Genomic DNA, 22,926 nt, shown 5'->3' with positions numbered 1-22,926 from the left:
TCCCTTGCTCTCCCTCTTCCTCCTCCTTCCTGGCAAAATTATGCTTAAAAGAAGGACATTATTTACATATTGACTTATTGGTTTGTTGGTTTATTTGTACTTGTTGGAAACATTAGTTTGGGACGCAAGGGAATAACACATCTTGGGGAAAATCATATCACTTTTAAAATAGTAAGACATCCACTGTGTGTGTGTGTGTGTGTGTGTGTGTGTGTTTCTTAGTTTCTTGGACCCAGTCTTGAGAGAAAATAAAACAAAAGAAGAGGAGCTGAGGCCTACTGGGGATGGACCTGGCCACGAAGGGTCCTCTCCGAAGGAGTGGCCACCAAGGAGTTAAGGGGGGGGGGGGGGGGGCGGAGACAAGAAGCCTCCAGACTCATTTCACACTGAAAGTGATGTTTAATTTGAATCCTGCTCTTCCCAAAGGGAAAAGGTTCGTCTCATCAGCAGGCTCATATCCTCCTCCCCCTCCTCCTTTCAGATGAATTGAAAATTCAGATTGACCATTCATCACGATGTGACACGTTCCTTTTGTCCCGGGCCAAAAATCAAATGAGAGCCTGGGACCACATCTGAGCAGGCGCTGGCTGGCCAAACCTCCCCGACCGACCGACCGACGGACCAACCGACCGGGGGGAGGGACGTGCACGAGGGATTGAAGACAGGAACGGGGGCACAGACGTACACAGACACGGGAGTGGACGTGCACTCACAGCGGGACACACAGACACACAGAGCGACCGCCCGAATCGCCTTCTGCCTATTTGCGAACGTAGGGTTAGGCACGGGAAGTAACAACCGGGAACCTGTGCACCTGCCGGCGCTGCTGCGAGCGCCCTTCGGCGAGCCCCGGCGCGGGCCGCGGGCTCCTAGGAGAGAACGTGATTATCCTAAGCGAAGCCTCCGTGGGCTGCAGCCGTCCCGGCGTGGAGCCCGACCCGCACCGGGCAGCACGGGCTCCGCTCGCCCATCTTCCGCGGACTCCTGGGCAGTTCGTTTCCCGTGATGCGAAGTGAGCCTGGCACCTCCTTGGGGCCCGGGCTCGGCCAGGCGGGGGTGTCCAGCACCTAAAACGATGTTTTCGGAGGCAAACTTTATAGAGATCTTCACAGAAACATATTCTCGGACCGAACCATGCAGCCGACGGAGGAAATGGGCGGTTTACCTTGGAAAAGAGCAGGCAGGCTCTTCTCCGCGCAGGGATCACTGCGGCCTTGCTGAACGTCGTCCAGAAGCGACTGGGCTCCTTGGGCTTCCCGGCATCTGAGGCGGCGAGATAACCCTGGGAGCGCGGCCTCCTTCCCGGCCGCACGTTATTAGCCTCCTGGTGGGCGAGATAGAATACAGTGAATGTAATAACCGCTCTCCGCACAACGGGCTCGCTCGCTCTTTTAAATTGAAAATCCCCTTATTACAAAACAAGGGGTGTTCTTTTTCTTCCACCTTTAAGTAGGACTGCCACATTCATTGCTTTTTACAAAAACGCAGCTGCTTTTTAAGCTACAGATAAATAGAATCTGCTAGGCGGTAATTCGACTCAGTCTGAATGCATTATTTTCTAAGACACTTTGGCGAGGGGCTTTTTGTTATAAATTGGAATGGACGAGGAAAGTCCTTTTCTCTTCTAATTATGAATGTGTTTTGTTCCCTACTATTAACCCACAATGGCAGATTGATCTTCTTCTCCTTCTCCTTCTTCTTCCTCTTCTTCTTTCTGCAGCCAGTTCAATAAATCAACATATTTCCTTTTTCTTTTTTCTTTCCGGAAAATTAGAGAGGGCTGATGATTAAGTCTTCATGGACTCCAATGACAAAAATAGAAATAGCACAAGGAATAGGCAAACGCTGTAACCACAAACAGAGACAATGAAGGGGCCCTCCGACGTCCAAGGTGACGAGTCCTGTTCCGACACTGAAAGTTAAGATAAAGGGGATTTACTCGTTCATTTCATTCTAATTAATGTAATTTTAAACAAAATTAAGCTTCCCAGGCATCAGCATAAAGCTGATCTCCTTATACCCATTCACTTAAAAAGGAAGAAGACATAATGAGAGGGTAACATTTCCACAGAGTGCCCTAACCTCATGTGTTTCTCGTTTGCTTGTTCATTACGTGTGCTAGTCGGTAATTTTATCAGTCATCCCTTGCTTCTGGAAGCAGTGCGCTGAAGAATTAAACAGGAGAGGAAACGCTGCGATAAAGCCTCTCCGATGAGAATTTCTGCTGACATTGCTTTAACTCCAAAGATAAACACTGAGAAAAATGGGGGAGCTCCTAATAATATCAAGAAGCAGTCCAGAAACTCCATTAGCCTCGATGTTGCTTTAATTTTGACCCCGACGTTGATATTCCTGAGGACAGCACTACCGTGGCCCACAGTGGCTATGGCCTACATCTATATGGATGTGTCACCTAGCCAACAGGAGGCCTTCCCACGGGGCATCAGTGGGGTTCCAATTAGGGGAGAATAAACACTGCCGCAGCCCAGACAGCGAGCGGGGATGGCCAGGCTGTCAGGAAGCACAGGCAGGTGCCCACCACTAAATCCACGGATGTAAAGCCGATGTCATCGGCTCCCTTCCTTCAGCAGTAATGGAAAGCAATGTGCTGGAGATGAACTGTGTGTGGCAGACAGTTTTGGAACAATTTCTCCTTGTTTAGGTCATTTTGAGTTTATTTCCAGGAAGGATGATAGTGGGCAATCGAGGGGGACCTGTGTAAACATAAATGCTGTCATGGAAGAACTCTGTGCTGGGATCACATGCATATGAGAGAGAGAGAGAGAGAGAGAGGGAGAGAGAGAGAGGTGCCTTGAAATCATCTTTGCATCTAAAGCCATGCTGCCTCTCCTATGCAGCTCCGTCTGAAATTTTTAAAGGGAGATACTTATTACAAGCAAGATGCAGCCCCGATTTTTCAGGGCACCCACTCTAGCAAGAGGTATATTTGCAGTTAACGGTGGTGACAGGGCTGTTGAGAGTCCACTCTCCTGCCAAAGCTTTGCATCCATTTCCTGTCTTCCGATAAGCCTGGGAACAAAGGAGGCCCATCAGGACGCCAGCCTCAGTCTCGGTGACTACTAGATGCTGTGGCAACAGAAGCAGCCCAGTTTACCTGGAATAAATAACCAGGCCCCTTCACTGAGAAACAAATTGGAGTATATTAGTTATCTCGGTAAGAGTGAAATTGAATCCTCGGGCATCGACATCTCCATTGAGCCACGGCCACAATGACAAGCCTGCTTCGGCAATCAGGGATGTTTATTTCTGTAATATTGATATGTGAGGCAAATAGAAGAAGAAAAGGGACCTTAATTGAAGGAGTTCAGTCCTGATTTAGAAGCATAATCTTTGCGGAAATCGGTTCTGCTGGATGACTCACAAAAATATCTTTGTGCCTCTGCTTCCCTCAATCCATTCCCTGACCCTGGTAAATCATGAACCCAGATGACAGACAGATTAGGCCGGGCTGAACGTGAACTTGTCAGGGCAGCATACAGTCACCATCCTCCGCTGTCTGTATGATTGTTCTCAGGTAATAAAAACTGCCTCTGGTGAAGGTAATATGTGCCACTCGAGGCAGAACCCTTGGCCCTCACTCAACTTTCAAAACCACTAAGTCCGTAGCTCTACAGAAAGTAACCCTATGACTAAGCAGAGAGGAATGCCTGCCCCGTGGCCTGAGACACAGCGGGAGGGTGCTCCAACAATCTGGTCTCCTTCCGTTCTCTCTTTCAGAAAAGAAAAAGGGGAGAAGCCAAGCAAGAAAGAAGGAAGTGACAGAAGAAGGGAAAAGAGGAAGAGGAAATGTCAGAAGCCTGTGGGGTCCAAGTGAGTCATTCCCATTCTTTCTACACAAATACAATTCTCGTAACTCAACGCCCCTGCCGCTTAGAAGCAGACTCAGCTGCAACCCTTTTAAGGCATCACTTTGTGACCCAGTAAACTGAGGCTAGTTGGGCCTGTCTCACTGGGCTTCTCAGAGGATGATGTGTGTGGTTCTGAGCTACATAGGATGCACCCCGTAAACAGCACTTACCCAAGAAGGAACAACCATTAGCATTCAGGGTTGTCACTCATTGGGCTTCTCATCCCCATTGTGCCTCTCTACCTGGAAATTCCTGATTCAGTCCCCTATCATGCTCCAAACTCTAAGAACACCTGGCAAAACTAACCCATGACAAATGGACCCCTGCTCTGCCTCATTTCTTTCTTCCGCCCAATTCAAATCACTTCACGCTTGCAGTGGAAGGGCTGGACACTGATTTTGTTTTACCTCCAGGACCTGCAGGTAGAAATGGGAGAGAGGAGGTGCCAGATGTGTAATAATCCAGCCCCAGAGGCCAAGCTGGCCCCTGTTCTGAGAGGGATCGTGGGCATAGCCAAGTCTGCCATTCACTAAGACATGGGGTCCCCGGGGAGAACTTAGAATCCATCTGGTTTTGAACCAGAGTGTTGTCCCCCAAGCCCAATTTCAAGTTAGTGTGCACACCTTGCATGCCCCACACCTGGTTGTGCACATGTGCACAGGCATATACACACCTGCATGAATAACCTATTGGGAACGCCACCTGTCAGGGAACAGACCCTGCTCTAGGGCCTCACCTGGAAATCTTCACTCTACCCCAGCTGGTGCGAAAACACCGCAAATAGTGGGTAAGTCTGATCTTACCAAACTGCCCAAATACCTCATCTTTCTGAAACAAAATACCAGGCAGTCACACTCAGGGTTATAAAGGGACAACCGCCCTAATGTCCCTTTCAAGGTCAACATCTATTATCAGGATGGGTTGAATTTCATAAGACAAAACAGCAACTTCAAAAAACACTCATATCCTTTTTTCTTTTCTCTTCTTTTCTTTTTGGTAGGTTCCACTCCCAGCGTGGATCCCAACACAGGCTTTAAACTCATGACCCCAAGATCGAGACCTGAGTTGAGATCAAGAGTTAGATGCTTAACCGACCGAGCCGGCCAGGTGCCCCAAAGCCACTCATATTCTGAAACACATTTTGCATGATTCCATTTAACTTTCAGCAACTCCAGTACTTTTGTTTTCTAAAATGAAAAAAAACTAGGCTGTATTATGAAGATGAACTTTTGCACAAGTACACTCACTTTCTTTTAAAAATACATCGCGGTGAGTGAAAAAAAAAAATGGCCTGCTTTCCAACCTCTTCCTTCTAAACCTATTTTCTGAATAGAGTTGTTTGAAATAATCTCATTTCTATAAAGCCAAATATCTTACGATGATCAGACTTGACAATTACCACACAAGCAAACACAGACTCTTAGAACGGCAACTTCAAAAGGATTTCTTCCTGCTGATGGCTGTTTGCCCACAAACAGAGAGGCTCCAGAAAGAGGCTCCAAGCTGCGCGGGCCACAGGAACTTCCAGCCCAGATTCTAATCACCGCTGCGCCAGGCAGTGTGAAGGCGATGGACGGGAGCAAGGAGACATGGTGCGTGTGGGATTTGGTGTGTCCTACAAATGAGGGAACACGGGTGTCTTCCCCAGAATCACATTCAGCACAGAGATGCTCTTGATATGGAAAGTAAGACAAGCTTTTTAACTCCTTGTCAAGGCTTCCTGACATCCACCACTTTCAGGAGGTCAAGAAATGTGTCCCCAGCTTCTGTTTTCTGTTCTCCTCCAGGGAACATGGTGAAGAATGGGGCCGCCCAGCTGCCTTCTAGCACGTCACACTTGGATGACTCCCATCCTCACGGGGGGTGCGGGGGGATAGGGGGGGTGGGAGGGTGTTGGAGGGGAACATGTCCATTGCATTTGGACTCACAGGAAAGAAAAAAATCAAGTTAACATAAAAGACACTCACATATTTTTGCCTCTTTGCTATTCTGCAGAGGGTCTGTGGTATAGCTACACTGAAAAAGTTTTACATAATGAAGATTACTGAGGCATAAATCACATAGGTAAGAACTGAGATGTGTGACAGAGACGGGATCTACAGGCTAATTAAATTCAACAAGGGCTTCTGAAAAGACAACATGCCCACTAACCTTCCTAGGCTGATATTTTGTTTTTCAAGGGGCAGTAAGTGCAGAGTTGTCACGGTTGTAGGGGCCACAGTGTGATCCTTTAGCAAAACCTGAGGGGGGTCGAGGTGAAGATAAGATGCATGGATTTCTGTGTTGAATGGATGCCAGAGCCAAGATGCAAAGAATAGATAAGTTAGAGATTCGGAGGAACTAAATTTGAAGCCAGCCAGTAAAACGGATTGAACCTTATTACCTCTAGTCACTGAGAAATTCCCGAGACAGTTGGATGCAATTTGAAAAGGTCAGAAAAATATTTCCTGCACAGCATTACTGCTTCATGGTTTAAGGGTGTACATTTGTGAGATGCCAGCTCTAATCATTTTTATTGACTTTGCTTTCCAGAGACAGACAGACAGTCTGGGAAGCAAGACCACTAGATAAGAGAAAGGCCATCTTCTAAATGAAAATCTCTTGTATTTTGTTTTCTCACTTGTGACTGTGAACAATCCCAAATCTTGCCCATCAGAGGAGAAATCACACCACTTCATAGAAGAATGACGGGATGAAAAGAGAATCTAGGAAAGTACTGCTGCAATTTTCCTAAGGTGAGCTCTCTTAATTGCTGTTTATTTAGCCTCTACTATATGGTAAGCATCGAAAGGTAAAGGATGCTGCACTTTAATCCAAGTGTGAATATTTAAAATGAAACACCATAAAACACACCAGGGTGTGCAGGTTAATTTATTGTCAGCATTTCCTTTGAGGAATGGCTTCAGGAAGAGGGAAATCCACAGGAAACATAAGAAGTAAATGAAACATATAAATATAGACTCAAGATATTGTTTTAATGAAGGCTCTGTGGGGATTAGAACCCTTCCGAATACAAAGAAAAAAAGATTTGTCATTTTACTTTAAATGCGACTTGCATGCAGTTAGAACTTTGTTAGCAAATACATTTGCGGGTCTTTTTTTTGTTTTTTTGTTTGTTTGTTTGTTTGTTTGTTTTTTGACATGCAATTAGAAGTCAGAACTGTTGGAATGGCATGATCCATTCTAACCCCGTGAAGGTTTAATTAACATCTGACTTTTCTGTCTATGAGGAGCCATGTGTTTCAGACACAAACACAAGACTATTTACTCTCCTCTTGTTTAGCAGCGAGGCTGGAACTTTTTAATGGCCTGCAGACCCAACTGCATGCTTTCACATGATGGTCTGGCTCCATGATGATGGCCTGGCTGCTCACTAGGGCTTTACAATCAGCAGGATGGCTTTTCTTATAGAAAACCTTCTTTCTGATCCATGCCAGGCCTCATGAGATTCAGGAGTATTAAATTATACCCTGCCATCCACAAGCCACCACTTCCAGCAACACAAGAAGCCAACCACAGAATTGCTTTGCATAATCTCAGGTACCCCCAAGACAAGTGGAAAAGCCGGCTCATTAGCTGGACATCTGAGTTCTTGGCAGGGAGGATAAAATATCCATCTTCCAAGTGACTTCTTCCTATCTTACCTGAATATATCTGGTATGGTTAGATTGGTATTGGTGGATTTGAAAAAACATTTTTTTCACCTTGTACAACATAATAGCTTTAACCACAGAAAATGCTTACAGACACTTCATGATGGTACAGAAGTTCTGAGTGAATCACACTTAAAACTCAAGCTTTTCCACATCTTCATTTCATAAGCCCTGTGTTACTAGTGGAAAACGTACCTAATGTACACATCTTTTGACTTCCACTACCTAAGTTTTCCATGAGAAAGAATTTTAAGCATTTCTCCTAACCATTAATATCATTAATCACAACAATAATAACAATCCTAAAAGTAGTATTACGAGTAACAATAATAATGATAATAGAACTAGTGACTATTGGTTGAGCATTTACTAGGTGTGGGCACCATGCAAATGCATTGTCTCATTTAATCGTTACAGCTAACTGAAGTAAGATAAAGGTGATTTTTTCTTTCTCTTCCCATATTAGCCATGAGGAGAATGAGGCTCAAGGAGAGCAAGAAACTCATCTGGGTCAGAAAACTAGAAAGTACTGATGTGGAACTCAGCTTCCAGGCTTACTTGATTCTAGTCCCTATTATTCAAAGCTGTGTGCTTTGAACCATGCCCCCTGAGCATTCACAGGCCCCAGGAGTGCCGCTCCTCACAGTTCCCAGCATTTCTGGAGTGATGTTGAACCAGATTTCATTGCTAAGATGGGCTGAGTCACGCCCACCAAACATTTGCTGACAGTGCACACAAGGCAGCCACCTTCCAGAGCTACAGGCTAACAGCTGGTGACAAACCCCCTTCCTGTCCTCATGGAATGCAGCACAGGAAGGGGAGCCTCCTTCACAGCAGCCTCCCTCATTGGCTGGCGAGGTTCACCTCCACCGAATAAATTTCGGAGCCCAACTGAACACAAATTGCTTTTCTATTTGAATTGTTGTCAAATTATGTTCAGAGAAGAGCAAGAAGAGCAAATTTCTTCCTAGCTGGGGCCGCATTAAGGTCGAATGTGTTAGTTCCACGAATCCTTCTTTGAACAGGATTTTAAAAGGGAAGATGGGCAGTAGCTATTTTGTGATAGTCACAGGCAAGTAAGTAGGATGAGAAGAAAAGAATGATGGGTCACAAAGGCTTAGCACAGAAACTACTGCAGGTCTTTTATGTCAACAGGATGTGCCAAACAGAGCCAGGTTCCAACAAACGGTTAGGGTACCTTTAACCGACAATCATTTATCCTAAGCAATTCACCAAATGTGTCCCCAGCCCCAATTCTACCTATGTGTGAGAGGTGATGACTATGAAAGTGTTGAAATGCCAGCTGGCATCCCAGCACACACTGTCCAGGCACCTGTCTACACCTGTCTGCAGTAGGGACCCTCTCAGCCCCTCCTGTCTGGAGGAGAACCTCGTTTACCTGTCAGGCCCCCTCACAGAGGGAGACCTTTCTTCCAACCCTGAAAGGAGACTCTCCTGCTGACAAAGCTGTCTCGGAACTCAAGAGGTACTAACAGGAGCCAAGAGGAGACACAGCAGCAGCTGGGCTGCACTTCTTACAGAATGAAGTCATTGTTGAGGTCCTCCAAGTGAAAGCATTTAGAAACTAGAAATGAGATTAGGTGCAGCTACTGAGGGGTAGAGAGAGGAGCAGGTGAAGAGGAGGCTGGTACGTGAAATGAACTAAGTCTGGAGTCTAAATGCCCCAGGGCTTGTGATTCTTTTGCTTTCCCTCGGTGCAGAACAGGGCAGAAAAAAATAGAGTGTGAAATGGGGGCCTTTGCACCCCTGAAGTGCTCAGGGACACAAGGAGTCTAATTCTTCACCAAGGGAGAAACATAAAATACCCTCCAAAGGGATCTAAGTTTTAATAACTCATGTTGAGACGTCATTTTTTTAAGCCTTAATTATCTTCCAAAGAAGATGCATGAAAAATGTATTTTTTAAGATAGGTTAATTGGCTAATTTCTTATGTTGTGTGTGTTTTTGTTTTTTTGTTTTTTATTGCAACCTACTCTCAAAGTACAACAACAATAACGATCTCTGTAAAGAAAAAAATACTGGAAGAAAACATCAAACTGGGTTATCATATGAAATTCCCCTTTACTGGATTCTTCCTGTGAGCAGAAACTCAGCTTCAGGCATTAATATCATTAGAATTAACTTTCTAGCAATGATGATAAGAAATGATGACATACAATTAAAATATTTATAGTATTTATAGCAGTAGAAGCAGTTACACCTCAGATGTCAAGATAATGAAAATAGCCTTTCCTTTCTCAACTCTGGATCAAACATAGCAATTTAGCAATTTCTAAAAACTCATTATTAGATTTTTATTTTAATTATTATTCCAACACTTCAATGTCACAATGTTAAATGCTTTGTGTACCTGGCTATCCTTCTCAAGAGGATTTTGGTAGCACGAGAACCCAAATGTTATCCTAGTCCATTTTCTTTGAATTATAGGAACCTCCAGAGTATATTCTTTCCTATATTGGGAGACAGTGTGGCTTAAATTTTTCTGAATAATTTTCAAAATCAAATTTGAAAGTTTTCATGAGAGATGATCCTCCCCGGTGGGTGATATGAAGCATAACCTAAGGGGAAAACATGAAAATAATTAGCATAAGATATATTAGCATATAGATGCCTTTGAAATAATAAACAGCAGAAAACCAAAACGCTTATCCTCGAAAGAAAGTTATGAGAAAATATGAAATTAATATACACTTCTCGCATGACAACCTCAGCCTGAAAGCTAAACAGAATATTCTCATTCAGGGAAGGGTGGGATGGCCAGGGAGATGGAGAAATAACACAAACCAGTTCTCCTATGCTCTGTCTTCTTCATCATCACCACATCAATATTCTCTCTTTACCATTACTCCATGCTACCCCTTTTCCTTTATAGACAGAAAACAAAACAAAACAAAACAACCCAGTAGGAAAACAAGTGTCTTCCTTTTACTTCATCTTACAGCAACCACCAACTGGACAGATCCAATATTATTTCTCATCTTTCTCCCCTCCTTTAGCTAATTTTCGATCTTTCCGTAGATGGCATAAGAAATGCCAGGCACAGTAATTCACTTATCAAGAGGACTGAGAAGCTTCAGATGAAAGGGGGATGGTACTTAGCACTTGTTAACCATGGACCATAAACGCCACTGATTATTTTTAAATTTCAAGTTGGTACAGCCTCTCAAGGTAGTAAGCTTCCATATGTGGTGTGAAAGGAAGAATATGGCCTTTGGAAGCAAAACTCGCTTAACAATCTGATCTGGGTAACCTTGGAAAAATCCGTTAAACACAATTAGTTTGAGGGGTGCCTGGATGGCTCAGTTGGCTAAGTGACTCTTGGTTTTGGCTCAGATCATGATCTCAGGGTCCTGAGATTGAGTCCTGCATCAGGCTCCATGCTCAGTATGGAGTTCGCTTGGCCCTCTCCCTCCGTTCCTCTCTCTCTCTTAACTAAATAAAATCTTTAAAAGATGTAAAACAAAACAAAACAAAACCCATAGTTAGCTTCATATTTCTCTTTCTACAAAATAGCGATGGTGTTGTCTAATTTCCAGATACTTGTGACACATAGAGGTTATATAATAAACACTTGGAATATAGTGGGGCTCAATAAAGACGGCCCCATTCCTTCATCAATAGTTTCAGGGAGAACTCCATAAATGTTTAAATTCTGGGATTTGGTAAGCCTCCTTTCCCATCCCCACTTCATATGTATGTAGATGAGTATATGGTCTAAAGACATTTATTAAGGAGAGATGCCACAAAATAATATTTTGTTCTGGGTCCCTGGGCTCCAGCCATACCTTAAAGTATCTGATACAGGTAAATTTCCTGAAGAAAGCCCTTGTTGGACTGTCAAAACACAGTCAATGTCTCTATATCTGGATACTATTTACATTATTTCATTTCTTTTATTTTTTTATTACTTAAAAAAATTTGTTTAAGATTTTATTTATTTATTCATGAGAATACACAGAGAGGAGAGAGAGAGAGGCAGAGACACAGGCAGAGGGAGAAGCAGGCTCCATGCAGGGAGCCCGACATGGGACTCGATCTCGAGTCTCCAGGATCATGCCCTGGGCCGAAGGTGGTGCCAAACTGCTGAGCCACCCGGGCTGCCCTTCACTTCTTTTAATATTTAGTTGATGACCGCTTATATAGCATTTAGAACACTAAAACGGGTCCTTTGCCAATAATACCATTTGCTTTTCTCAATTTGTTTTCAACTTTGAACTTTTGATTGATGCTAATTACTTAACAAACGTTGTGTGTGTTGGTCTCTTAGCATATAAAGTGGGGAGGAAACTTTTTAAAAAAATGTGGAACTCTGTAGAGATTTGAAACTCCAACTTGGTTTAAGTCACTTCATTCTCTTTCTGTGGAGCACAGATCTTGAATTTACCCTTTATTATCTAATACCTGCTTATATGTCCCGGAAAAAAAAAACAGCCATTAATTTCTTGAATTTTTGTATTCCCTCATCAATACATAGCACACTGCTGACACCTAGGAATGAGACTGGGATGGGGAAAACCCCTCCTGTATCTCTTTTTGACAAATATGTCACCCAGTTGAGTTTATGATAAGCATTTTGCTGAGAATGTTTTGGCTGCTTTGCATGAACACAGACTATCCTATGTTTACTTTTCCCTGTTTAGACTTACCTGACTGACCATACACCTTCAGGCAGACATCTTTTTCAGGACACTCCTGCTGAATGTCCTTTAATCCTTCTCTTTTTTCTCCACTCGGGCCTAATAGGGCTTATGGCCCTTGAGGGCCAATTTAAAAGAGAAAATGTTTAGAGATACACACCCTGGTAAATAAACCAAAAGCTAGTTTTCTTTGGCTTTTGGGATTTGAAAATATTTTTATTGCCTGCATGCTTTCTGAGAATGACTCCTCTGGCTATGAAGGAAAAGGGCCTATTTCACAAATCAAATAAATACATATGTATACAGAAGGTAGTCTCAACGGTCTACCAGTCATATCACGGTTAAGGTAAAACAGGTTCTCTTCTGCAATTTCAAAGGGATTTGAGACTGTACCAATTTGTTCCCAAAGGAAATTTTGACTTCTTACAGGGCCTAGTTTTAATGCTAATGATGTGCAGATGTGTTTGTTCTATGTTGTTTTCAGAGTTTAAAACCATTTGAGGTGAGTTAGCAGGGAATGGGCAGGCCCGTCTTCCTGCAAACTCTAAAATCCTTTTCTGTTTTGTCGATATTCTCAAATATCTCAAATACAAAAAAGTCAAAAATCACAAAAAGGTACTTTGAAACTAACATCTCCTTGACTAAAAACCGAGGTGTGATGATTAAATTTCCCGCCAACACACAGGCATATTCTTCAAATACTCTCAATGAATAGGAAAACAAGTCGGCAGAAATAGCAGTTCATCTACCTCAGACATAAGCTCGTGGAGGATGAAGACAGCATTCAGATTCGGGGTATATGATGGAAAAACAACAATGATTAGTTGATAACAATAATAATGACTAGGCATTATCTCTTTCAGCTCTACTTAAATCATCCTCTTCCATTTCCTACTTCCTCTTGCCGGGCAATGACTAAGCCTTTATACTGCACTCACAGACCGTCCTTCTTGTTAACTGGAATGGTTTGTCACCTCCTGAACTGGTGATTCAATAAGAAACTGGCATATTCCCACTTCTCATCCCATCCAACAACACAAGTAATTTCTAAAAATCCACACCTCATTTATCTCTTCTTCAGCTTTAAAGCCATTAGACCTATTTACATGGAGTCATGGTAACACCACAGTATCAGACACATTAATGAACAGACCTGTTCATCCCTAGAATGTTTTCCTCATCAAATTCCATGACCCGAGCAACCAAGATGTCTTCAAGTAGGTAAATGGATAAATAAATGTGGTACATCCAGATAATGGAGTATTATTCAGTGCTAAAAAGAAATGAGCTACCAAGCAATGAAAAGCCATGGAGAGAACTCAAATGCAGATTATTAAGTCAAAGAAGCCAGTCTGAAAGGCTGTATACTGTTTGATTCCAAATGTATGATGCTCTGGAAAAGACAAAACTGGTCACAGAAACAAAATTGGTGTTTGCCAAAGGTGGGGTGAGGAGGGGGAAGAGGTGAATAGGCAAAGCACAGAAGATTGATAGGGCAGTACAAATATTCTGTAGGATATTCGAATGATGGATAGATGTAATTATATTTTTGTCCAAACCCACAGAATGTACATCCCCAAGAGTGGACCGTAAGGTAAAGGTATGGACTTTGGGTGATTATGATATGTCAGTGTAGGTTCATCCCCAGTAAAAAGTAACATACCATTCTAGTGAGTGATGTTGATAGTGGCTGTGCACGTGTGAAGCAGGGTTGTCTCTGTACCTCCCTCTCAATTTTGTTGTAAACTGTAAAGTGCTCTAGAAAAATTAAGTCTTTAAAAAAAATGCCACAATCTGCTATATTTCTGGCCTTGTCATATTGCAGTCCTGATAAAAAAGCAAATATTCTTAGCTCTATACCCTGATTACTTGCTTGCTTTTCAGACTGCAAGAAGAGCTTGGGGGCAGCTGCAAGCCAATGTCTGAGAGCCCTTTCCACAGTCACCAGCTGGAGAGATACAGGAGAGAATGTCTACATTCGTCAAGGTCAGACTCAATTACTGATTAGTTCAAAAATACTTTTTCCAGAATTTGTTCTCTGAAGGTGGGACACACATGCAGGTATTATTAAAAATTCTCAAAAAAAAAATTCTCTGCAACACTGATACTCATGTGGATCTCCCATTTATCTCTGTGATGTGCAATCTGAGGATCAGAATCTTGGATCTGTCCCACACTAGCAACATGATTTGTTTCCTCTGTACTTGCAATGTCAACTATGGAGGGTTTTGGGTAGAAGAAAACATAAGGGGAGGTGCCTTATAAACTGGTAGGTACTCTAAATATTGTGGGGGTGGGGGTTGAGACATAGTTATCATGGTGATGATGATGATAGTAGTGATGATGATGATGATGATGATGATGATAATTATAATTGTTACATGAAGACCAGTTGATTTCATAATATATGAAAAGGAAAGTATGAGGAAGCACATAGAGGAAGTACAATGACAAAGTCCAAGAGTGCAATTTAATAGAAACATAAGATTTTATTTATCTGACCCAGAAGGGAAAAAATCACTAGCTCATCCAAAAGTTCTTATGTAAAATGAATTTTTCCAAGTTTCTTCCAATGTACTTGAATATGATTACAGGTAATAGATGCCTAACAACAGATGCCATTTATTGGGGTTTGTTACCATATACTTATTATTGCTAAGCATGTTGCATGAATGATCTCATTTAGATAGTAGGGGCAGGAACTGATATTGTACCATATTAGGTAATACCGAGAATGTCTAATATAGAAATGCAAATTATATTTAAAAAACCCAACAGAGTTAGCCCCAAATAAGGCTATTTCATTTTTGAATGGGATTTCATGAAACTGATAAATTCAAGAGAAGGGATATAGGAAGAATGATTTGGGTACATCTGGACTGATGAGAAGAGGTATCAGAAAAGTGAGCTGGTAAAACAACATGGCTGCGTGGATGGACAACAGGAAAGGTTTCAAGGAAATGTGTAGGTCAGGAACAAAATTCCCCATTCTTGATGAACAAGATTAAATTTCCCGCCAACAAGTGTCCCTCTTGCTGTGGAACACTGTCCCCCCACTACATAAATCATCCCTGAAAGCTGTGCAATTCTTCTGAGGATTTAGTAGTCATTATATTCTCTGCAGTGTCCACTCCCTGATTGCCTCTGTGACTAGAGGTGATTTTCACCAATGTGTAGGGGATTTATAATTCTATTTTGGCTTCTCCATTTCTTCTGGCCCTCACCTGGGACAAAGCCTATACTACCCTTGGAGGGCTGTGCTCAGGTATGGAAACTAATCTTCAATTTTAATTTAACCAACCCCAATTGTGCAGACACGTTTGATGCTGAAAGTTCTCTAATGTGTCTCAATTTCAGGTCTAAATTTGTCACCATTTGCATCACTGAGAATGAAACCTGAGTATGAGTAAGCCAAGATAGACTCCCCAATACTCATTGTTTCCATTGGCTTGACAATATGCTTTGGGGTTTGTTAACACAATATTTTAATCAGTACAGAAACCCAGAGTAGTTATTTACAGCATTTATCATCATTTTTCCCTTTCCACAGAAGAGCAAGTAGGTGGGCAACTCACTGGAGAGAATATTACAGCATAAGAGAAGTGACTGCCTTTCCAGATTTCTACCTCTTAGAGTAAAATGGGAACAATTGCCCTTGCACCCCTGGTTACACTCAACAGTGTATTTAAGAAGAGCACAGAATTAACAGACTGTGGCTGTGGGATGATTTTGGCTAATCAAAAGGATCGATAAGTTCCTGAGATGACTTATTTTCAAACCCTGAAAGTAACCTCTGACAACACAGGCAATGTAGAAGAGCAGGCTGGTGGGTTCGAATCCTGGCTCTGTCTCATCAGAGTCTTTGTGCTTCAAATTCCCCAACCATAAACTAGGGAGAGTAACAGCCTCTACACTGAAGGCCCTTGTGAGTGCTCAGACCGGGACCTGGCACATAGCTAACCCCATGTCAGTGATGGGCATGACCATGACCATCACCACCATTACGCCCAATGAATCGGTTCATAGTTTCAGAGACAAAAGATCACGTCCACATCAAGCTGACTTTTAGCATGAAGGAGATTAAATGCCATTTCATTATCTCAGCAATAGCCAATTTATTCGTTATCATACATAGAGTGCTTATTATATGCCAAGCACTACAGTATTAAACAAGGCAGAAAAATTCCCTCTCCTTATAGAGTTTACATGGGGGGGGGGTAGACAATAAAGAAATTAATAATATAATGTCTGTACTGATGAATACTATGGGGAAAACTAAAGGAAGGTGGAGAAATGCAGGGTGATCTTTACTCTGTCCCCATGTTCACCATATTTGACACAACGGCTCCCTGCAGGCCCTGCTTTTCCTCGGAAAGGAATTCTCAGGCTGACATTCTAAGGTAACTGCTTCACTGAAATCTCAACCATTTGGCTGCAACAAAAATAATCCAGCATATGAACGCATCCAGATAGACATATGTACACTGGTTTTCTGAAATGTAATGTGTATGTAATTTCCCGAATGGCTGGTTGTCACATCCATCTGGTCTTATTTCCATAGCACTTGAATGCACCACGAGGATATAAACCCTAAAAGCTAGAAAACAGAATTTAAATACCCAAACACATACGAGGTGTGTTTTCAAAAGCAGCAGACAAGCGAGCACTGTGGTAACTTCATTAACTTCTCTGCCACAGCTGAGAGTAGCTGAGACTCAGCATAAAGGCCACAGAACATAAAAGACATTCCACCGCTGACCTCATTAAGTGGATTTAAGACAAGCCTGGTGAGCTAATGACAAAAATCTACTTTGGAATTTCTGGACCTAAGAACCCTGAAAAAGTCCAAATACACCAAAACTCGACCATGCCTGCTATCTGAAAAGGCGACAACCCAGTGTCAATTAGGTCCATGTGGTTCACGAATCAAAGCCCAGGGATGGATGTTGCCTTATTCAACCACACTGAATAGCAAATCATGTTCTGTGTGTTTTTAGGTTTGGGCTCTGGTCCCATTCCACTGTACAGATGTTGTAGGTTCCTAAATTAACAGTGGTCTCCAGGGAGATGCTCATCAGGCTGCATAAACTGAACAAAGGCCTCGCTGACATCTAGATACCACACTGTTCTTTAGAAAACATTTTTCCTACTGTTTCCCTTTCTCTAAAGGACCTTTCTTATTTCTAAATTCTGTCAGCACCCAAGGGGTCTGGGCCATGTTAGACTCTACTTCCTTAAATGCCAGGTGGAATTCTCTGGTTGCTCTAGGAGTGTGTCCACTCCCAACTACTTTTACATCCCTTGAGTGGAGGAGGCACTCCCTTTCATGAAGTGACAGCATGTGTGTATGCCCCACGCAAAGGAAAACTCCTCACAAATACCGTCAACTCTATAGCAATCTTATCATCACCTGAATTTTATAGATGAGCAAGCTGAAGACTCAGAGAATTCGCCCTACCTCAGGCCATCTGATTTCAGAGACCACATTTGTATTCCACCCCCAATGCAGGGAGGAATAAATGCTTGTTGAATGAATATGTAAATGAAAAATAAGGGTATTTTTTATACCCTTAGGATGAAAGGAGGAAGAATCTGCCACTTAAACTATATCCTGTTGCAACAGTAGGTATACAATGACAGGATAGTTATTCAAAGTCTTTGGGGCATTGTGTCTTATACTTTCTAGATTCCTATGATACATTTGTTTTGCCATACCTCACGAATGCAAGGCATTTGTTAAATATTTGTGGGATCGGTGATATATTTTAACTCAACATAACAAATAGCACCTGAATGAAATTATTTCCTTGAATCATTTGCCTTTTCCTGTTACTAGCTCTTTATATGCAGGAAGAACGGATTTTTTTCTAAAATCTGGCTCTTGGTGCTAATTGCTTAAGACATCCCAGGTTTCCACCTCTGGGCTTTTGGCCAGGCCTGAGGGAGACCTAAATTCCTGGTCCCAGCTTTTCAAACGATAGCTCACCTCATTTCCACAAAAGTCCTAGTAGTAACGGTGGAAATAACAATCTTTAACTACTGTGAACAAGTCAATGAGTCAGAGCATCTTCACATATGTTTATTGAGGGGAAACAAATTCCACTCCACCTGTCAAAACCTGGATGATATCCTGGATTTCACAATATATGGTATCCCTGGGCCCTACACTTAAATGTAGTGATATTTACATAGGATGTCACTCTGTTAATGTTGTGTGGAGAAACAGCATTATTAGCTTCTTTTTCCCAAACAGTCCAGAAAGTCTCTGAGTATCTACCTTCATTTCTTCCCTGTCCCTCGCTGTAGTAGTAAGTGACACTGGGTAAGTCCCTGCATAGCTCATTTATAAAATAAGAAGAACGTAATGTCACTTGTCCCATCTCGTTACTGTGAAGATTACATATAATAACGTGTACAGAACTATTTTTGAGCCATGAAACATTACACAGCTGTAAGACATTATTAGAAAAGAAGGAAAGTATGCTCGTGTATAACATGCCTTGAGCAGCCAGGTGTTTAATTTCAATCTTATGTTAATGATACGTGTATGTGTAAAAACACACATGCGTACAGCTACCCCTGGGACAAAATGAACCTGTATATATACTGGTGGGATATTTGAATCACTTTACTGCATAAGACTTCAAGAGCTAATGAATGCCACATTAGGAAAACTTCTCTATCTCTGTTGGTTTTTGATGCAGAGCTACTGTGTTTTAAAAAGTAATTGTATCTACTATTTATTAAGTGTCAACTCAAAGACAGGCGTTAAGGTGTTAAGGTGTTGATACACACTGTGTGGTTTATTCACTGTAGCGCCACTCTAAGTAGGTATTATTATCTCTCCATTGCATATGAGTAAACTATGGCCCAAAAGAATTAAGAAATGCCCCCAAGGTCACACTGCTGGCAAATGACAAAGGCAAAATCTGCATTCAGGTCTGCCTGTTTACAAAGCTTGGCTTACCAAATCAAATCCTATTCATCTGAAATTTGCATTGATTCAAGTATAGCATATGTTATGCTTCTCTGAGAGTGAATTCAAATGAATTCACTTTACCCTTTGTAAAATGTTAGGGTTCCTCTGACCAAACATAAAGTGATCAAAAATGTGCAAGTTTTTCAGAATAATCAGGGGTTTAAAACATTTTTTTACACACATCTTTAGAGGGTTTACAATTGCTGGGTCAGGTAATGCATGGTATCTTATAACTTAGATTGCTGAATTATGAATGGGGTTAATGACCATGAGTTTTACTCACTGATCCCCACAGTTCACTCGAGACATCGTAAGAGTGCTCCTACTGTGGGCATACCACTTCTCCTGTGGTAGAGCTACATGAAGGTACAGGAGAAGGTTTCACAAAGAAGCAAAAGATATCCCTCAGGAAGTCTACAATCTACCCTTTTGAAAAGAAACTAGCAAACACGAAGCAGCCAAAGAGTCAAATTAATCTTAAAATACATTAGCAATACTTAGAAGTAATAAAACCAAATCAAAATTTCTTCAAAGGATTAAGTCTCTCAGCCTTTAACTCAGTCTGACCTGCTCCCCCCACATGCCAATTAGAGTTCAAAGAAAAGATTCATACACTTCATTTACAGATCTATTGAACCCTGGGCACAAGTGATAAATCCTTAATAAGTCAGAAAGATAGCTATATTTATTCTTAAAATTAACTAATTTGCACACAGAGGTTAAGTGATTTGCCTAAAGACAATTCACTGGAATGTCTGATAAAACTCCATAACTAATTCCATTTCACATTTCACATCGCTGACCTGTTTTCTTATTTTAAGGTAACTGTGTAGAAATGCTAACATGTGTCAGCAAGATTATAGAAAAGATTCTGACACCAAACAAGTTCACCTCTTCACAAAGAGACAAAGAACAAACAAAAATTTTTACTAAAACATCTAGGGAATCTCATGACGAGCAAAGAGTGCCCCAAACATCACTTGGAATAGAAGACATGACTGAACTTTGCAGGGAGAACTTTCCTTCTTTTCTCTGTGCTCTGAAAGCAGACATACATTTATTTAGCAGTCACTTTCATGAACACAGCAGCAAAAAGTAAATATACCTAACGACCAAACTGGTTGGCAGACTCTAGTGTCTATATTCAACTCTTCATTTAGGCGATTTTTATGAATGTATTTAAACACACACACATGTTTTGGTTTTTTAACAATGAACTCCCTGAGACTATTCACAGAACATGTGGCAAGGTACTGGGAAATAAAATGCTTCAAGTTTTCAAAAATAAAAATATTTCAAGAATAAAGGAATTTGGCAATAAGCATTTTTGAAGAGACTAATGCTAGAATGATCATTGAAGGCGAGAAAATTCTGAAGGTGATTATTCAAAGCATACTTTGAATAAAAAGCATACTTTTTTAATAACCATAATTTTATTACACATAAATTTTATTTTAAAAATACTGGGATGAGCGTCACTGATTAGACAGCAAATACCAATCATATGCTACAACTGGTGTTGATACAGAAAATGGAAGACCAACGGTCCAAGCAGGACTTATGTTCGGTTTTTCTACTTTGATTTAAGCTATTTCAAGGACTACATGGTTTCCTGAGTCAGTTCATGGTATTTTAGCGTTTTTGTAGCCAAAATAATGAGAACAGAATCATTTAGACAAATTCCTTATGTTTAGTCTTAGATTCCATTGTAATTTTGCTGGATCTAAACCTATCTTAGAGAACCCAAATGACACAAAACTTTGGAGATAGAAATTAGCATAATTGAAATAATTCAATTTTTGGTAATTATAATTCTCTCTTAAACCTAAATTAAATATGCCAAACTATAATTACGTTCAAATTTGCATCATGAAAATTATCCCCATTTTGCTCATGGCATCTTAAAATATCTAATAAGGGATCTTATACTCTTAAGTTTGAGTCAAGAGGCCTTATTTTCACAGCCTTTGGGAAGACACTTATTATGTATTAAGCACAGTTATACAGCCTCTTGGGAACGGGAGGATGGGTCCATTATTCTTGGTGATATGATGTGCAGGATTTGTACTATAATCTTTGGGTACCTCTAAGTTAAATTGCCATTAATGAGCGCTGAGTGCCACAGCAGACAGTAAAAGATTAATGCTTTCTTTGGAGAGAAACTTTAAGCAAAGCAGGTCATGCTTTAGGACACTGGTAATGGGAATCAAAGACACAGTAACAGCTGTAATACTTTAAAACTGGGCACTTCAAAATAAGTATGGCTTTGCTACCCATCTTTAGGTGACTGAAGATGAGCGACAACATCAAGGCAACGAGAACTTACCTTTTAGTGCTGCAAACAGCTCATCGATTCCTAAGAATCCCATGATCAAATTATTATTATTATTAGTTATTTGGGATGCAAAAAAAATCCCTAAAATACTACTCACTGGAAGCTAACTAACCTTTCTACTACTGGACTTCATTAAATTAACCAGTTGATGTGGTTAAATTTGCAAGGTGGTTAATTTATCTTCATCTTTGGGACAGTGGGTGGATGTAATCTGGGAATATATTGGCCAAGAAATAGATGAGTCTGGATGTGCAGGGCTGGCACACTGTCAAAGCACACGATGAGTTTCTTACAAAAAAAAACATATGAATATATCACCAGTTGAGTAAAATATTCACATTAATACAGGAATAAGGCAGAAGAACCCTGGCTGACATCCCATCTGTTCTTACGAATTAAATTTAGAAATCATATGTAATATAGACATTTCTGTCTGAATATCATAAAACCCTGACACATCTAGGCTTTCATTAGAAAGCTCCACGATGTGACTTGAATAACAATCTGTCTTAGCTAATTAGTATTTTCAGTTTAGCATATTCACTTCCAGACATATTGCTGTTTGCACATGGTAATTTAGGTAAACAGATACCATCCACAGCTGCATCAATTAACACTGCTAATCAAAACTGAATTCAGGTAATTAGGCACATTTATGCAAAAAAATGTGTAATTTTGGAGAAAAGCTAGATTCTTCAGTAATATGTCAATAAGTAAAAAAATCTCCTTTTGCTTATGAAGATGAAGAATGAGGGGAGAGAAATCATCATTAATATATACATCATGCAGACAGAGTAAAAATCCCTAAATTAAATCTCAAACTTTAATCGGTCTGTATTTTCAGAAATTGGATATTTTTCATAAATGTTTCTCTCAATGTTTCCACATAGTGAAGTTGATTCACATCTGCCTAAGGGTTTAATCATCATCAAGCAGGACTCAAATGGTTAATGAATTCTCAAGTATTTATATACTTAGAAGAGATGTTGGTCAAACTTGCTCTTCCATTTTGCTTAGTCTTTCTTAGGGAAACATGCTCTCAGTAGGTCTCCTTTTCTTACACACTTTACTGTTCTCTGCTACAAAGGACTTTCATTTGCCATTAAAATCACAATAGGAATTTCTAATTTTCCTGCAAATACTCTCCCATCCCTCCCCTATTCTACACAATGCCCTCTGGTTGCCAGTTGCCTTTTCATTCATTTTCAAAACAAATATTGCGAATCATTTTCTTGTTTTCCTAAAAAAAGAAACCTATCTGGTAATTTTGATTAGATATTCTAGTCAGTTCAGAAAAACTAGTTTAGCTGTTGATAAGTTATCAGTAACCAGTAACTAAAAACGCAGGGTGGGAGGAAATTAGGCTTAGAGTTAAAGCTAAAGAAAAGGAAAAAATTGGGTCATTTTCAAAAGCATTCTACAGTAGATATGG

General features: G+C 41.0%; 1 long non-coding RNA gene across 11 annotated transcripts in view; it reads right to left on the bottom strand.

Annotated features, from left to right (window-relative positions):
- The window catches only part of LOC112930647 (uncharacterized), a 229,539-nt gene that overhangs the window by 124,937 nt on the left and 81,676 nt on the right, over positions 1-22,926 (bottom strand). For 8 of the 11 annotated variants that reach the window (XR_011994918.1, XR_011994924.1, XR_011994923.1 and 5 more), the window contains 4 exons: positions 9,894-10,101; positions 1,664-1,912; positions 1,166-1,324; positions 70-1,067 (listed from right to left, as the gene is read on the bottom strand). This is a non-coding gene — a long non-coding RNA (uncharacterized lncRNA). Of the gene's footprint in view, positions 1-69; positions 1,068-1,165; positions 1,325-1,663; positions 1,913-9,893; positions 10,102-22,926 lie in introns of those variants that run through there. The other 3 variants (XR_011994927.1, XR_011994925.1, XR_011994926.1) reach the window with 2 other exon arrangements.

This window comes from Vulpes vulpes, chromosome 10, assembly GCF_048418805.1.
Source record: "Vulpes vulpes isolate BD-2025 chromosome 10, VulVul3, whole genome shotgun sequence".
Lineage (NCBI taxonomy): Eukaryota > Metazoa > Chordata > Mammalia > Carnivora > Canidae > Vulpes > Vulpes vulpes.
The sequence above is the reverse complement of the archived record's forward strand: the minus strand, read 5'-3'. Positions and strand labels throughout refer to the sequence as shown.